Genomic DNA, 16,674 nt, shown 5'->3' with positions numbered 1-16,674 from the left:
ATAGACAAAGGACAGATAGACAGGAGGAGATTTAAATTGCATATCCCTTGGCCAAACACTTTTAAACTCTTGTGAGACATTGCAGTCTTCCTTAAAGCCAGCCCACCCGTGCCACACTGCCACTGCCCTCTAAACTCTTGGGCCCCTCCCCTTCCTCTGTTTTGCAGGGGACTAAGCACTTGCCAGCAGCTGGCCCCAAATCTGCATTATAAGCTCACAGTGAACTGTAGGACTAAGGTCTTGAGCTCCATGTATTCTCTGAGTTCCTGCAGGGAACCAGTACTCTGCCAGAGGAGGATCCTGCAGAACAAAGTGTGTCTCCTCCTTGCTGCAGATTGTTATCCATGCATTTCCCTCAGCCACCCTTTCTCATCTCCATGCAGCCAAGAGCTGTACTCACCTGGCCAGGCAGGTACAGTGAGAGCAGAGAGGCTGGACTGCATATTATCCTGAAATAACATATGGGCTAGCTGAGATAAAAGCAGACAGGTGAGAACTCATGTGATCTAAGAGGCAATCAATCATAAGGCAGGAAGGGAGAGGGCTACAGGTGGCTCTTGTCTTGCCACCTGACAGCTAAAGTCAAAGGAGGAAGCATCTCACCTGAGTTACAGTCAGGACAACCTACCGCTCATCTGGCATTCTTTCCCTATCACCCTGCTGATGGTTGGGGCTGTGGCCTCACACAGCCCAGTGGAGGCTGCAATAGAGGGAAGCCATGGGCTCATGGGGATAGGGAAGGGCAGGATGTGTTACTACAGGCCTTGGGCAGGTGCTAAGGGGAGCATACCCATGCACACATAGGGCACGAGTGCTCAGGCATCCTACACAGTCGGACTCCAGACCCATTTCCCAACTGGGTGCTCTCAAGACTTCCTTGGAGAACTTCAGACAGAAGCAGCAAAGACATTTGGTGGAGGGAACACACTCAGCCAGAAACCCAGGGAAGGCCAGTGTTGCTGGGGCACAGGGCCTGAGGATTGATACCCAGACATATCTGGGGAGGAGACCGGATGGTACAGGTTATTATAGACCAGAACAAGGATGTTTGTTTTAACTTAAAAAGAGTAAATAGCCATTGAAGAATTTCTAGTCAGGCAGTGACTTTTGGTTCATAAAGATCTCTTAATGATAAATCAGGCAGAAAGCTGTTTGCATTAGCCCAAATGAGATATTATGGACAATTGGATTATGGTGTTGGCCACGGAGAGGTGCCTGCATTCAAAACATAATTAGGAGAAAGGGTCCATGGGAGTGAAGGAAAAGGCAATGTCCCAGAGGACCCTGAGACTGCTCCTGCTGAGATGGATAATTGCAGGATAGGCCCAGCTGCGTGGGGGAGACCAGCACCCAGGCCAGGGCAAAGCAGCTGGCAGTGCTTTCAGGACATCACAGAGGCAGCTGGATGTGCTGTCCAGAGCCCCAGGGGCAGTCTGGGTGGGTGACATGGGCATGACAGCAGGGTGATAACAAGCACACAGGCCTAGGAGACAGGAACTGTGGGCTTCCGTGGTCAGGGAGGTGTCCTGGCTGGGCATGACCACATGAAGGGCACCACAGCTGGTGACTGGCAGGGAGAACTGCCCCTTTGGGTTCCAGTAAAGAATATGCTTGCCACTTCTCCAGAGAAGACTTCTCCCTCATCAGCCTCACTCAGAGACTCTTTTAGATGAGGGAAGTTTGACACATGCCCCACCTGCAGATTGATCGATGGGACTAAAAGAAATGCCCAGCCTGTGGGCCACAGGACAAACTGTGGGCCACAGGACTTGGGCTTGAAACAGCTCCCTTGACACCAGCTGTAACCCTCATGAATCTTGAGCATTTTGTGCTCTTCAAGTTCTAATCTGCGAGTGGGGAGCTATCTTAGTTTTACCTCTGTGGAAAATTCAGAGAAATTACTTCAAGGCACATTATGAATGATGCATTTATACATGTCAGGATTTCTAACAATGGATATGAGACCTGAGGTTTGCTCAAAGAGGCCTGACCCTGGAAGAGTGCTCCCAGTGTGCTGGCTCTGACTACTCTGTGGTGTTTACTATGCAAGAGGACACCATTCAGGTGTGAGGAATAAATTTGAACTCCAGATCTCACTTTGTCTTCCAGAGGTGGGCCCCCGACCACTTCCACCTTCTCACAGTGTGGTAAATCAGGGAATCTTGTGCTTAAACCAGTCATCCCTCTTCACACTCAATGCACATACACCCCTGGATATGATGTTGCAAAGGCACCATTGGACTACCCAGCTATCAAGTGGAAGCTTTCACTTTGCCTTTTGAAACTTACCCAAGTGTTATGTTATGAGGTTCAAATTAGACCATGAAAAGCATGAACATACCTGAAAAGTGAATGGCATTAAAAACAATTAGCATATTCTGGGTCTGATTATGGAAAAATGAACAACTTAGGACCTCCTCCTCCCCAAAATTGACTTGAATAAAAGAAGTGACTCAATCTAGTAGTGTCAGTCAGGTCCATTAGACTATTATTCTCTGTGTACAATTCATCCTATATGCAGTTAAACCAAGGAAATGTGCTGATTCTGACAACGCTGTCACAATGCAACTGTTCCACCAGACAAACACCCAACATGATATCAGCAGCTACCCGGATCCCTCCCTTTCTCAGTTATTTCTGTGCCCAAAGTTCTCCTTGAGAACCTTCTTGCCAACACATTTTACATCAGGTCTTCATTATGTCCTGAAAGATTATTCATGGGCATGCTAACCATTGATTTCTATATTCAGGAGAGAAACACTTTAATTAACAGAACAATAAGAACCTATTGAAATATTTTTCATGGCTCAAATCTGCTGAAGAAATGCAAAATGTTAATTTAGGAAAGTATCAATATGTTCTCTACAGATAATACACTGCCCATTACCTGGTACATTTCAAAGGGACTTGAGACAGACAGGAGGCATTTGCAGTTACGGCTCTTGTAAAATATAGATGCCACATCTTTTTGTTAATTAACCTGGACACCCAAATAGTATAAGCAAGTGATATAAAAGGAACTAACTATCACAGAGTAGTCTTTAGCAAGTAGATAATGCAGCATTTCTTCAGACAAACAGGTGGGGGAAGATTTTTTTTCTCCAGAAATGTCTTTACAGAAGGGATAGGTGTAGATAAGATCATCTTTTACATCTGCAGAAGACAGTCCCAAAGTTTGTCTTTCCTGGCACACTGATTAATGATAGTCCAGCTATCCCCATTTTCAATTTATTCCCCACTGTGTAGCCTTTTTAAAGGACAGTGTGACTGAGTCACAACTTCAAACCTTCCATGCTTCAGTGGCCCCAAGATGCAGTCCAAACTCCTTGCCATGGCTCAAAAGTTTTGTACAATGTGGGCACGATGACCTTTCTGCTTCCACAACCTCCATTCTAGATCCAACAGAATCCCTCCTTGATTTGCTATGAGCAGCTCAGTTGCACTTCCCAGAATCTGCATTCTGGGGACACAGCCAGTATCACCTGTATTTGGTCCACAGTAGGCACTCAGAAATATCCGTTGAATAAATGAATAATCAAGTAAATTGAATACTTGACAGAAGCTAGCCCATGTCTCTGACCAGCTGCAACAGGTGCTGTGATGAGAAGCTGGCCTACAAGCACAAAGACAAAACAAGGTCTGGTTAGAACAGAAAGGAGAGCTACCAGTGGCTGATGTCCAGAGCTACCAGTGGCTGATGTCCATCAACTGTGTGATGATCTAACACACAGTTTGGATCAGCAGAGTGACTGAGCCTATGATGAGCCTGGGAAGGCAGATGACACACTTTCCGTTGTAAGAATGTGTTTCCTTCTGCTCTAGTGAGCAGATCAACGAGGCATGACTCTCCTCCTCCTGTGTGACCAGCACAGTTCATTGGAGAGATAAGGAGGAATAACTGTCCCAGAACATTAGCTGGAGGTGCTCCTGTGGCTCAAAGGTAACTGTCTTAAGGAAAGAGGACCAAAGCTTTCTGACCCCCAGCCAAGGCAGTTTTCCTGAGAGAAACAGGATCCTGGATGGTTCCAATGATGCCACACCAGAACTGGGCTGTTGAAGTGGGTTGGATGACAGCCTGCATAGCTCTACAGTGGAGAGGGCCTCTTCCAGGGAAAGCCCCCCCAGAAATAAGGTCCACTCTGCGGAGCAGTGAACCACAAACTGCACAGTATGATATTATGCTTCCCAAGGCTAGGAATTAAAGTTGATGTCCTCAAGGCCTTGGTCTGGGACTCTCTTTTCTTCTCCTTCTACATCCATTCCATAACTACAATCACCTCTTATATGCCCATGCCTCCCAAGTCTGGACTCCCAACAGTTTTTTTCATCTGAGTCACAATTAAATACACCATGCCCTGGCCACACAAATGACCTACAGGAGCTTGACCTCAAAACTGAGCTCACATCTTTCTGTGTGCCTCCTTCCAATGAATTGGACTGGTAGTCACCCAGTTTCTCAAATCAAATGCTAGAAAATCATCCTTGACTTCTCCCTCACCCTCTCCCACCCCTATCATACCCAGTCCCCCAATATCGTTGACTTTACCTTTCAAAGAACTCACTTATTGATCCTGTGTCTGCAACCAGCTCTCAAAGTTTACCTTCAAAGCTACTGCAACAACTTTCTAAGTTTCCCATCTCAATTCTTGTTATTCCACCCACCTTGTGGGCAACTAGGGTGTCCATGTCACTTTGCTACTTAAAATCTTAAGCCTTTCAGCCCCAAGTCCATCCTTCTCTACTCTAATCTGGGACAATAAGGATGGAAATCTCCAAACAACCATTCCCACTTTATTTAAATAGAGTTTTTACTTTGAAATGGTAGAAATGTTTTGCAACTAGAGTGAAGTTAGTACAACATAGTGAATGTTCTAAGGACCACTGAATTGTTCACTTCTAAATAGTTTTCTGTTATGTGAATTTCACAAATTTCTTAAATATTTAGAATGACCAGTGTGTACAGACTATATATGTAGCCAAAGCCCACAAGAGCCAAAGAAATTTACATGATCATCTCTAGGGGACAGGAGTCAGAGATCAGGATGGTGAGAAGTTGACTTCTGTATTTCTTATCTGACCCAGCAAATTATGAAATGCATCACTTTAATAAAATGAAGAACAAATTTTGCTGAAAAAGGAAGGTAGAAAATATCTTCCAACAGTTGAGTATTCAAGCAATACAATACCCATAAATCCCGGGGGGGGAGGGGGGCGGGGTTCATGGATTTTTTTAAATGTTTAATGTAATCCATGTAAATGGTTTTAAAAGTGAATGCTCAAAGTTCATAATAACATTTTCCCAACAAGACAACTGAGAAAAGTGAGTTCTTTACCCCTAGAATTCCTAAAATGTCTAGAGAATTTCCATCAAGGACAATTAGTCTTAGAGAAATTTAAAAATAGCTTGATACCCCCTGGAAAATCTACTGATAGGATTATTTAGATATGTCACAGCAAAAATGTAGCAATTTTGAGAAAGCACCTGCAGTCAGTTGACCTGATGAAGCAAAATTGCCTGTGTGCATGAGCTGTTTCAGATAATTAAATATTATACACTAGCCTTGCCTGAAAGACATGGTAATGGCTGAGGAACAGGAATCATGCCTTCACAGCAGAAAATTCATGAAGTTATTTCAAGAAGGATTATGACTCCAGATTATGATTTAACTAACTGGAATATTCCTGAGACAACAGAGATAACTTTTACATAATATTTTCAATTTTAAAATGTACTTTATAACTTAATTTGTCTGATAGCCAACAATCTGAATCTTTCATTGTCTTGTGACTGTCCTTCCATCAGGCCATCACACACACACACTAACCCTCACATATTCATAACTCAGAAACACGTGGCCCAATTATGTTTAGCCAGATTAAGATGTAAATCTCTTTGCAGTCCCTAATCTCCTTTTAGATGTTTTAGCAGTGAAAGAGCTTGGCATTGATCAATTTAATATGCAGAGGATCTGGTTGTAACATGAGTGCCCTTGCTGTTCCCCATGAGCAGTTTAGTCAGCCTAAGGGTGGGATCAGGGAAGGTCCAGGGAGGTACATCCTTAGGAGAGCCTAGAAGAGGAAGAGGAAGCCCCCAGAGGGAGTCAGGTAAGAGTGATATTATTTAATAGTGAAAGGGAATAGAAGGGAAAGGAGAAGAAACGGGTAGGAAACATCAGAAAGGGAGACAGAACATGAAGACTCCTAACTCTGGGAAATGACCTAGGGGTGGTAGAAGGGGAGGAGGACGGGGGTTGGGGGTGAATGGGTGATGGGCACTGAGGGGGGCACTTGACAAGATGAGCACTGGGTGTTATTCTGTATGTTGGCAAATTGAACACCAATAAAAAATAAATTTATTATTTAAAAAAAAAGAGTGATGTTATTTGAAAACTCTCAAAGGTCTCATGGCAGGGTCATGCCAACCATAGCCAAAAAGGAAGGTGAGCTGAGAACACTGAGGGAAGACAGACAGCATGTCTGGTCAAGAAGCAAGGTTCAGGTTTGTGGCCTGGGCATCAGAGCAGGAGTTTAGGGAGCTCATGAGAATGGCAGAAGGTAGGAGGCACCTGTAGGAGGGGAGTTGAATGGTGTATCATGCCACAGAGTGCACTGCAGCTCTTCTTTTACTCTTCCCAAGCCTACCTTCATCAGATTCAACCCACTTCCCTTCAGAGACCAGATAAGGAGACCCTCCCAGAGACCATTTGTGAGCTGCTCCATCAGTGGGTAAGCCCACTGTGGGGCTAGCTTTGGTCTGCTACTGCCAGACTTGATGGGAAGAGGCCATTTTCCAAGCCAACACAGAACACTCCCTTGCAGCATGTGTTGAAGACACAAAGTGCCCCTCCTTCTGTCTCTTCCCAGGAACCTCCTCACCAGCCCCTTCATGTTTGAAGCCAGTGGTTCTCATACTTCAGCCTGTATCGGAAATACCTAGGGCCATCAAAACACAGAATGCTGGCCACTCAGGTACAGACAATGATGCTAGCTCAGAAACCACATCTTGAATACCACTACTCTAAATGTTCTTCCCCATGCATTGAGTGAATTCTCTAGCCCTCAGGCTTGATAGCTGTGTGACCTCAGAGCAGTTCTTTAACGTCTTTTTGCTTCAGTTTCCTTACCTGTACGATAGAGGTAATAATTCCCTCCACCTCACAATATTGTTCAAAGGATTGAGTTAATGTACATAAAGATTTAGTACAGTGCCTGATACATATAAGCACTAAATATATGTTTGATGTTCTTATATCCTCCCAGCGTGACAATCCTTTGCACAGGATCAGGTATTTGATGTACTCATGGTGTCTGGTGAGAACCCTGCTAATTTTCTCATAAGAAATGAATCTGGTGCCATTGTTTCTGCCAATACCCTAGTTGACATTTCAATTTCAATGCCAGCTGTACACCTCTTTTCACAGGTGAGTAAATTAATCAGGCAACTCAAAGTCAGAACTTATCTTCCAAATGTTTTGTGCTGACATATGCTCTGTAACTCTCATAATTCTCCTCATATATTCTAAGGTTTGGACATTTAACTGAACTGTGCTCCTTTAATCCAATTTTTCAACTTCACACCAGGCTGGGGAGAACTCAAATGCTGTCCTATCCAGTCCAGGTGAATTTAAGGGTAACGATTATTTGATTTTTATTTCATGATTTTATGTCTTTAAATAAACTATAAGTTCTTTATACACAGAAATCCCTTCTTTTACCCACTGTGCAGGCTAGAACTGAGATGGAGGCATGTTCTGAAATAGAAAGGTGTTTATGCCTGAATGAATCTATTTGCAGAATGAAAGGTCAGGTGGGCAGAGCAGACAGAGTGGTCTCAGAAAGACACAGCTGGTTTGAAAACCAGGAGGACATGGTCAAAGTACTGATGCTGCCATGCCCTGGTGGACATCCCCTCAACTCACTGGGACTCAGTTCCTTACCTGTAAAGTGGGGATGACATCACTTTCCCAGGCCTCTTAAATACAGGTGGGAGTAAGTGCATGACACGGGTACACTTGGTGCTCAATAAAAGTGGGGATCCTTCCAGCACCCAGTACATGCATCTCCCCAGATACCACAAAGTGGGGCCATGTTGCACCATGTCTGATCCCAGCATCTAGCACAGTACCTGACATGTGGGAGGGGCTCAGAAAGTATGTGTGGAATGAGAGGGAAGGGCTTGCAGTTGAATTCTGTGCAGGCACATCCTCCCTGCTGCTAGGGGAAGGAAAGTCAGTCATTCTCCTGCCATTCACTATCTGCATTGGCATATTGATTGCTCTCCCGGGCAATTATAAATTGATCATTTGATGATCTGTTCCAGCATCTTCTCAGTTTTCCTGTTAAGCAGATAGTTATCAAATGTCTAGGTTCATCCTTGCTGAGGGTGGTTGCTCTGTAACTGGAATTCCTTTGGGGGCCTCCAAAGAGGCAAAAAAAAAAAAAAAAATCACTGAAAATTTATACTTTTTTGCTGTAAGCTGGGAAAAGTGCTTTCAGCAGACTTTTGATCTGATCCTCTTAAGGGGTAGTTCTCAAAGTGTGGTCCCCAGACCAGCAGCAGCAGCATCTGGAAATCTAGTATAAATGCAAATTCTCAAGATCCAGCCAAGATCTACTGAATCTGACACCTGGTGATGGAGCCCATCAATTTATGTCTCATGAGCCTTCTAGTGCCTTCTAAGGAATACTAAAGTTTGAGGGCCACTGCTCTGAGAACCTCAGAAAGAAGTAAGAATTGAGACAGCGACACCCTTATTGAAGGTGAAGAAACTCTAAGCCAAATACACATGATTTGTTCAAGATGAATCATTCATTTATTCATTCATTAATTTGTCAAATACTTACTAATTGTCTGCTTTGTTCGTGGCACTGGTCTAGGAATATAGACTACAAGCCCCATATTCAGGAATTCAGAATGTAGGGTCCCCCAGGATGGGTTGCCTTTGTATGAGATTATTTAGAGTTCAAAACAATCAAAGCCCAAAGATTCAGCAAGAACCTTTGACCCTCCCCCTAACTACCTACAATAATTTAGATAAAGGACTTGCTACAGGAAGGGAACTATTACTATAGATAATTACATTATAGTATAACTAGGGAAGTAGACAGGGAGTTTAGCCAAGTCTGTTTATTAAAATTCCTCTCTGTGTCCCATTGTTTCTGAGGGTCCCAGCAAGCTTTTGTTTACCAAACATACTCTTTTTCACCTTCCTGTGAATTGTTTTCCTTCCCTTCAAAGTCCCAAACTCTACCCTCTTCTCTTTAGTTCAGGATGACACATATATCTCATTCTACTATCTTTGAAATCTCATGTTTATATGGATTCCCAGTATGTAGAAATATAAATTTTATTTTCTCCTGTTAATCTGTCCTATGTCAATTTAATTCTTAGGACAGCTAGAAGATTCTTGAACAGCAGAGTAAAATGTCTTCTCCACAACATTGTCTAGTGAGACAGAACTGCAAAAAAGAGAATTAAAATCTGCTGATGTATTCAGCAAATACTCTTGTAACCTGGAAAGGCTAGAAAGCTACCCTAGGACAGGATGGTGAACATAGTTACCACACATCCAGCCTTATAGAGGCTGTGGCTGAGGAGGGAGCCAGACTTCCAGAGAAATACTCATGCACACTCATAGAGTAGGCCAAGTGCTACAGAAGCATGCACAGGGCTATGTGGGCAGTGATGGGGCAGGTGGAATTGACCTGATCTGCAAGGTCTGCATGGCTGGCTGTGAGTATGAGGCTTGCACTGACAGATAGTGGATAGGTGGGAGTAGGAGGTGAAAAGAAGCATCCCACATATATTATATGAAACCTGGTGTGGCCAAGGGCCCTCTTGATCTCAAGAATACTGATTCCAGGTGTCTTGGGGGTCCAAGTGGAGGTGTGGAGATAGCAACTGGATATATGAATCTAGAGCTCCAGCTAGAGACCTGGCTGGAGCCAGGTATATGGTAGTCTTCATCCCTGGGGAATAGCTCATGAGACCACTCAGAGAGGGCTGAGGGAGAGGATGGCACTGGCAAAAGTAAGAAGTTCATCTGAGGATAGAATTCCAGCTGGATCCCCTTGTCTGCTTGGTTGGTTGTAGCTCTATAATAGGAGAGAGGAAAGAAGACAGGGTAATATCAGAGAGGTGTTAGTGAAGGGTTCGGCAATGGGGAAAACCCTCTGCTTCTTCTATCTGACAGACCCAGAGTAGGTCTCCCAGATACCTGTCTCCCAGCTGTGGAAGAGGGCTGGAAGGCTGAAAGACATTTCAAAAAAATGTCTCTGCTCTGTGTGGGTCCAGGTATCAGACAGTGTTGGTTCAAACCAGCTCTGACCAGGATTTGATTGGTAGCCCCTGGGGGAGCCTAGGTGGCCGCTCACAGCCTTACCTTCCTAGTTGCAGAAGAACATCTAAACTATATCTATATCTAAAACTATATAACTAAAACTAAAACTATAAACTTCCTAGTTGCAGAAGAGAGACAGTCACATAGTTTGCACTGAGGCTACTAATAACATCCTGCTATGTATACTGTGCTGGCCCACAAGGGTAATGCATGGTCAATAGTGACTAGACATAAAGCCATCTCATAGGCTCCTCATGTCAACCCACTGTGCAACCATGCAGGCTTTCACAAATGTGTTCAATGAACCACATACTGGGAGAGGACCTCAACTTAATCACCTTTTTCTTGCCCTAATCCAAAGTATCTTAACCATGAGCTGGAACAATGCTTGTCGCCCTTGGCTTTAAGTGGCTATTCCCTTTAAAAAGGAATCTCTGGATTTTCTAAGGTTCTGGGGTGAGCAAAGCTAGTTTCCCTAAAGAGGCTTACATGCACCTGGCCTGCCCATGCCCTAGTGAAGCCACATATGGATCCTTGCTCTGAGGCACATGCCAGCTGCCCTGGCACTGGGGGAGTTCCCTTCTTCCTCCCCACTATTGCTATGCCTGGATCCATGAGAGGGAAGAAAAGGGCAACAGCCTGCATTTCAACAACCAAAAGACCAAAGATGCCAGTAGTGGCTAAATTCCAAAGAAAGCGACATTCAAAATCTGAGGCTGGTCTCAGGAAGAGAGGCTTCCCTCTCAGAATATCTCCATTAAGGAGTTCTGAAAACTGGCCTCCACAATTATTTCAAGGCTGGACTGTTATCAATCCTGAACATCTAGGGGCAGCCCTGGTGGCTCAGCGCTTTAATGCCTTCAGCCCAGGGCCTGATCCTGGAGACCCGGGATCGAGTCCCATGTAGGGCTCCCTGCCTAAAGCCTGCTTCTCCTTTTTCCTGTGCCTCTGCCTCTCTCTGTCTCTCATGAATAAATAATTAAATCTTTAAAAAAATCCTGAACATCTAAAACTATATAAATTATACTCTCATTAGGGTCTTAGTAGCTACAGGCTCTGTGCAAAACAGGCCCATTTAAATGTAAATTTTGACATTCAGCCCAAGACTAGAAAAGAAATAGTTTCCACACTAAGCACTGGGAAGGAGATTGAGAATTAAATATTAATTCTTTATGAAGGAAGACTTTTTAATCATGTTTACTTTTAGAACATCATGATTCTGGGTCTTTTTCCCTTCATGGAGAATACTGGATTTTTAATTACCTATCTGAAACTCAGAGCCAGCATCCACACACCTCTCAGATTCTCCTTTGTGGCCACAGGTAGTATGATTATGTGTAATTTTGTTAAAAGTGGAGCTTCCAGCACTGTTAATTGACAGGGTCCTGGAGACACTGAAGATAATAAAGCAGAAATGAAAACATGTAATTCTGCCTGCAAATGAAGAGAAAAGGCTGCCTTGTATAATAAAGTGTATGGTGATAGAGCAAACACTCTCTGTAAGACAATAGAAAAGCTTACATCCCTTATTCTTACATATTATGCTCTGTGGAAACAGTACTAGCAGAAATTTGGTCATTTTAGCTAAGGGCAGTGTGATTTTCATCTTATCTTTCAGAGCACGTAGCCTGGGCTCAAATCCCCACACTTCCCTAATTAGCTAGATGACATTCAGTGAGTGATTTAAAGCATCATAGCTACAGTTTGCTCTTCTGCAAAGTTGGATGAGAACACCCTGCTGGTATGATGCTGTGAAGGTTCAGCGTGATGGCCTAGGCCAAGGATGAGGTCCCTGAGTCCTCACAGAACCTTCTCCAGTTTGCTAGCTACCCACTGGCATGGCCACACAGAGCTCATAGCAGCATAGCAGAGTGCAGAAGGGACCACATTTTGGCTACATTCTGGCTTTTCTTATTAGTAGCTGTGAGACTCTGAGAACATCACACAACTTTCATCACCCCAGCATCCTTGTCTGAAAAATAGACAAACTATGGAAAGAGCTCAGATGTTCATCAATGGATGAATTGACAAGAAGACGTAGTACGTGTGAAATATTACTCAGCCATCAAAGAGAATGAAATTTTACCATCTGCAATGATGTGAATATGACTAGAGCATATTATGCTAAACAAAAGAGGTAAAAAAAAACTAATACCATATTATTTCACTCATATGTCGAATTAAGAAACAAAACAGATAAACATAGGGGAAAGGAAGGAAAAACAAAGTAAAATTTAAAAAATGAGGAGGCAACCCATAAGAGATGCTGAACTATAGGGAACAAACTGAGAGATGGTGGAGGGGGGTTGGTGGGGAGATGGTGTATTTGGGTGATTGGGTGATGGGCATTAAGGAAGGCACTTGATATAATGAGCACTGGGTATTATATACAACTGATGAACCACTAAATTCTACCTCTGAAACTAAAACAACAACAACAAACAAGCCTTACATTCCAGTGAAGAGCATGGTGGTCAACAGTCAAAAGAGCATCCCAGCACCAGCAAGCTCAGGGTAACAAAAGATCCTATTCTCCCAGAGTTTGGTACCTATGTGACTAGAGAAAGGTGGGGGTAGTGAGATAAGCAGGGGCTAAGATCCCAAGCAGAATCTGTATCCCTGGATAAGAAACTTAAACTTCATTAGGGGAGTGGCTCATCTGCTTGAATCTTGCTCCAGTGTAAGACAATGGACTGCAGCAGATGCAGTTGCAGCAAGTGGACCCTAGGGATATTTAACCACCACCACCCACCCCAATCTATGGCTTTTAACATGTAGAATGTTCTGGAATATGTTGGAGAGAGGATAAGAGACACCTTGAGAAATCTAATTACGGATCCTCTTAGTTTGCCAATACCTGTACAGGTAAGGTCTCTCTTAAAGAACCCTTACTATATGCCCTGCTTGCTACATACAGAGTGACAGTATGGTCAGGACAGGCTGGGCTATGCTGAGGTAACAGCCAGCTCCCAATTCCACTGTCTTAACAACACCAAGTGCACTTTCCATCAGTGCTATATGTCTGTCAGGAGCTGTTTGATGGAGGTGGGGGGTGCTATTCCATGTATTCCCTCAAAGAGCTAGCATGAAAGAGGCTCCACCTTTTAGTAGCTGAATTCTCTGAATCTGAACCATCTGGAGTTCCATGTTGTCTCAGAAGACAGAAAGCAGCTTCAACATGAGTACTGACTCTAATACTGTGATAGCTCCTATTCCCACAGCTAGTCACCTGCCCCAGCCTGACAGCAAGGGGCTAGGAAGTGTGTGGGAGCAGACAAGTGTTTGACAACCAGTCCTGACTCCTGCCTCTGCCACAGAGACATACTCTTCCTGGTTGAAAAACAAGAGGCTCAGAAAAGTTAAGTCCCTTGTCCAATATCACATAGAAAGTAATTGTCAGAAACAGGCTGTGTGGCCCCAGAATTCCTGCTTGTAACTGATACACTGTACTACCTCTCTCACTTTCTGGACCTTGATGTGAATTATTTGGATTCCTGACACACACATAAATCCATACTATAGGGAAAAGGATAGGGAGAGATAAGGAGACATTTCTACTAGGGACCAGGCAGGAGTCGGCATTATGAGCTTAGAGCTGGAGCATACCCAGGCCAGGACTGAAGGCTGAGATGGCCAGTGAAAGGGTGACAGGAAGTAGGGTATATCCAGGAGAGGAGAGGCACCCACACACTAGTATGTGCCCCCTGTGGGCAGCTGAGAATCCCTATGGGAAGAGAGCAGAAACTGACAGTGTCCTCCTGAAGAACCCCTGAGCCTCTCACAGCACAGAGACCCATTATATGGAGCTCTGATGGTTCTGCAGCAGTCTGTAGCAGAATAGTTTATGTCTACCAGAGCCCTGACTGCAGGTTCACATGAATTGCATGGCTCCAGGGAGAAGGTCTCCCCAGAGAATGAACAGCAAAGTGTTGCTCAGGTGGCTCAGGGGCTTCTCCCTAGGACCCCCACAATGGTCTTCCTCAGAGCACTGAAAATGCCCTATGTGATTGACTTCAGTATCTCCAATACCCACCACAGGGCTTGGCATGACCAGTGCCAGTTACCATCGGATAAGGCATGATGGAAAGATGGGTGAATGGACACATGGGGATGCTTAGACAGCACCATCAGACCTCCCCTGTGCCTGTGCTGGTGTAGAGCCACAGAATGTGGTAGTGTAAGGGGCCCATAGAGCCTTGCACAGATACCAGTCTGCTCTTTGGACACAGGTGATTTCTGGAGTCTTCAAGATGTGTCCTGTTATTTCAGAAAGCAGAGGGAATAAGTCAATTGGAGAAGGACAAAAATTATATGGTCTCATTCATTTGGGGAATATAAATAATAGTGAAAGGGAATAAAGGGGAAAGGAGAAAAAATAAGTGGGAAATATCAGAAAGGGAGACAGAACATGAAAGACTCCTAACTCTGGGAAACGAACTAGGGGTGGTGGAAGGGGAAGTGGGCGGGGGGTGGGGGTGACTGGGTGGTGGGCACTGAGATGGGTACTTGATGGGATGAGCACTGGGTGTTATTCTGTATGTTGGCAAATTGAACATCAATAAAAAATAAATTTATTAAAAAAAATAAAAATAAAAATAAAAATAAAGAAAGCAGAGGGAAGCTCCAGCAGGCACTGTAAGGAAAATAAAACAGTCTGGAACAAGAATTCAAAAGAAGCAAGTTCTACTTTGCATATTTGTAGTAAAGGAAATTGCTCCCCATGAAATTATATGGACTCCTCTTTTTATAGGCCAGTGTGAGAGTGAGTTGTGAAATACTGGAATTTTCAAGATTTAATTAAAACCCAGTTCACTGCACTGAAGTGAACTTACAAAATATAGCAAAGATTAATGGGAGATATCAAACCAAACTATTTGTGCATGACTTGTTGGGTCATAATTTATGGGAACAAGAGGAAAAGAGCAAGATCATTGCCTTAAAATAAATTCACTGCTTCCTTGGCTAAGTAAAATGGAAATCATAAAAACCCTCGGGTCAGCTCAACCACACTAGGATGAAATAGCAGGCCAGCCAAATAGGTGACACTCAATCATCAGGTGTTTGTCAGGGTGTACTGGATGTTCTGCTGTACTTGCTGGGAGGGGCACTCAGGAGAGGGAAGGAGCCCCTTCCTGTTTTATTTATTCCTCACATGACTTCAATGGTGATTATCCACACTTTCTAGGTGAGCAGACTGAGGGTCAGAGGGACCAGTGATTTGCCCAAAGCCACTCTGCTAGGAGGTGGCAGAGCTGGCATTTGGACAAGGCCATCAGGCTCAGAATCCAGGCAGGGACACTTGACTCAGAGCTGGAGCAACTGGTCAGTGGGCCCCCAAAAGACTTTCATGTGCTGATCCATAGACCCCAAGAGTGTCACCCTACATGACAGTTAATTTTATGTGTCAACATAGCTGGGCTATAGTTTCAAGGTATTTGGTCAAACACTATTCTAGGTATTTCTGTGAAGGTATTTTTAGATAAGATTAACATTTAAATCAATGGGCTTAAGTAAGCAGATTACCCTCCATAATGTGAGTGGGCCTCATCCAATCAGTTGAAGGCCTTAAGAGCAAAGACTGAGACCCCCCCAAAGAAGAGAGAATGCTGTCAATAGGTAGCCTTAAGACCTGAGCTGCAACACCAACTCTGCCCTGGGCCTCCAGCCTGCCAGCCCACCCTGTAGATAGTAGGCTTTCCAGCTCCAGTTGAGTGAGCCATTTATTTAAAATAAATCCCTCTGGATAGGTGGGAAAGCAGATAGATGATAGATAGATAGATAGATAGATAGATAGATAGATAGATAGATGTGGATGGATAGCTTGGTTGATAGATACACAGATGATAGATAAAATCTACCATAAGGATGTATATCTATAGACATAATATATTACATTGTGTACATAGATTAATATAATATGGAGATCAGCATATGTGTGTATATATATATATATATATGTATATAGATGTTCTGCTTCTTTGGAGAACCCTGGCAATACTCATTATATGGCAAAAAAAGGATTTCACAGTTATGATTAAATTAAAAGCCTTGAGATGGGAGGATATAATCTTGGATTTTTCTCAGCCAGGCCCAGTGCAGGCAGAGAATGGAGTGTTGCAGTCATGAGTCTTCTGATGTAGTCACCAGAAGAGGCAAGGAACAGGTTCTCCCCTGGAGTCACTAGAGGGAACATGCTTCTGCTGATGCCTTGATTTTGGCCCAGAGATACTGATTTCAGATTTCCAACATCCAGAGCTATGAGAGAAAAATTTCTGTTGCTTTAAGCAAACCTGTTTGTGGCAGTTTGTTACAGCAGCCCCACTAACAGTACACA

General features: G+C 43.8%; 1 long non-coding RNA gene across 8 annotated transcripts in view; it reads right to left on the bottom strand.

Moving 5' to 3' along the window:
• Positions 1–2,021: 2,021 nt before the first annotated feature.
• Positions 2,022–16,674, bottom strand: part of LOC140611793 (uncharacterized) — a 144,360-nt gene continuing 129,707 nt past the window's right edge. For 5 of the 8 annotated variants that reach the window (XR_012013018.1, XR_012013021.1, XR_012013016.1 and 2 more), the window contains 2 exons: positions 11,604–11,734; positions 8,858–10,095 (listed from right to left, as the gene is read on the bottom strand). This is a non-coding gene — a long non-coding RNA (uncharacterized lncRNA). Of the gene's footprint in view, positions 3,614–8,857; positions 10,096–11,603; positions 11,735–16,674 lie in introns of those variants that run through there. The other 3 variants (XR_012013017.1, XR_012013022.1, XR_012013020.1) reach the window with 3 other exon arrangements.

The sequence above is a fragment of the Canis lupus genome, chromosome 20 (genome assembly GCF_048164855.1).
Source record: "Canis lupus baileyi chromosome 20, mCanLup2.hap1, whole genome shotgun sequence".
Classification (NCBI taxonomy): Eukaryota; Metazoa; Chordata; class Mammalia; order Carnivora; family Canidae; genus Canis; species Canis lupus.
Note: the sequence above shows the minus strand (reverse complement) of the source record. Positions and strands in the feature narration are given on the sequence as shown.